Source organism: Canis aureus, chromosome X, assembly GCF_053574225.1.
Source record: "Canis aureus isolate CA01 chromosome X, VMU_Caureus_v.1.0, whole genome shotgun sequence".
In the NCBI taxonomy this organism is placed as follows: domain Eukaryota; kingdom Metazoa; phylum Chordata; class Mammalia; order Carnivora; family Canidae; genus Canis; species Canis aureus.
The window spans coordinates 26,892,655-26,894,770 of NC_135649.1; positions in this window are offsets into that span (position 1 = coordinate 26,892,655).

The following is a 2,116-nucleotide window of genomic DNA, read 5'->3' on the forward strand; positions in this document are numbered from 1 at the left end:
CTCACTGCATAGAGCCTGCTTCTCCCTCTGCCTGTCGCTGCCTCTCTCTCTCTCTCCCTCTCTCTCTCTCTTTCTCTATCTCTCTCTCTCTCAGGAATAAATAAAAAAATACTTTAAAAAAATAGAATAGCCTTTCAGTGGGACCTGTATTTTGTCTTGGTGAATTAAGGTCAGTGAGGTTATATGGGGAAAAAATGTGGTAAGTGGTTAAAAGTAATAAGCAGAATAGTTTGATAGGTAAAATCAGGAAGCCTTACTTATTAGCTGGGAAATTTTAGCAAATTACTTAACCTCTCTGTTCCTCTCTCTAGTCTCTGTAAAATGAAAATAATAATAGTAACCTACTTTAAGGATGTTGCAAACTAAAGGAATCAATACATGTAAAGCACTTTAAAGAGGCCTTAGAACATTAAGTATTATATAAGTGTTAGCTTTTGTTATTATTATTATTATTAAATTTTATGTTCAAAGTAATGGGAACAGAGGGAGTGATCTCATAAAAATTTCATTTGCCAAAGATGCTTTTCACAATTATATAGCAAACACTGGAGTAGATAGATGGTAGAAATGGCCCTATTGCTATAATCTAAAGATTGGATGATAAGGACAAGAGTGGTGCACAAATGTTGAATGGAAGCACAGAAACCAAACTATATTTCATGGGAGGGAAATAGATCTTAATATTGTGAAAGATGAGGGATAGTAGAATTTGGGAAGCTGGGAGATTGGTGGAGCCAGCTGTAATGAAAAAGTTAGTAAGAGGTTGGCCATTAGCAGGAAATTGGGGAGTATATTAAATTTGAGGTATCATTTAAATTCCAAAGAGGAGTGTCATATGGCTGATTGAGAATGTGGGGACAAAACAGAGGAAGAGAAATAGCATTGGAGATATATATCTAATCACTATCTACATTTAGGTAGTTCCTGAAATCATGTATGTATCTCAACTTTTTTAAAAGCTTCTAAAAGAAAAAAAAAAAGCTTCCAAAAGCTGTACTTGTTCCAAAATACAGACTTGGACTTGAAAATGAGAATTTGAGGATGAATAAAGAATGCTGATTTACATAAAATTATTCAAACAAACTGAGGAGAAAATGAGATGCATAACATAGTCACAATAAAATCAACAAGAACAACTGCCTGATAGTGTATTCTGATCTCTCAACAATTGCCCAAATTACATTTCAATCTAGATATTGCCTCTACTTGAAAAAAGTAAACAATAATAAAGTACTAATTTTGAAATATTGTGTCATTCAACTAAAGTAAAACTAGATTTGAAAAGTTAGTATTGAAATATAGTATAGAATAATATTTTCTCATTCCCTAGAAAACTGGTCATTAATGCCAACCTCTGTAAGTCTCTAAAGATGTATTTTGTTTTGTGAAATAGATGAATTCCTGAAAGGTTGTATGTGAATATATTATATCTTTAATGTGTTGGGATAGTAAATAATTTACAAGAAACCTTTTATTTGACTAATCATAACCTAGATTATCTGTGAAATTAACTTAGAAATCTTTTGATTTAAAAAAATAATGCATGTAATCTAAAACAAAGATGAATAAGAATAGTAGACTTTTGGATTATGTTTAGAATTATTGAATCATTATATTGTACACCTGAAACTAATATAACACACTGTGTTAAATATACTTCAATTTAAAAAAAAAAGAAAAAGAAAATGAAGATGCTGACATTAACTCACCTAGGGTCCTTAAGAAAACTAAAGGAACTGATGCCTATAAAGTGACAGCATAGTGTCTGGAAGACATAGAATATGTCTAATACATCTTTAATACAGTGTTTAAAACATGATAGTTACTGTTTTTAAGTAAATTATACATTATTAGAGTATATTTTCAAAAATGAGAAAAAATAATAGTGGGCTATTATATGTCTGCTCAGCTTATCTACTTTTGTCTGGGAAAAGTTTACTTCTATGCCCACTACTAATACATAGGTGTGGGCTCTCAGAAGCCGTTTATTTTGCTTTGTGATTACATACTGCTGATCGTGTCCAATTGAACTATATGTGAAGACTGATCACAGTTACTCAGGTAAGAATCTTTCCTCTAGGAATTTGGAATTAGGACTTGGCATCAAAAAAAAATT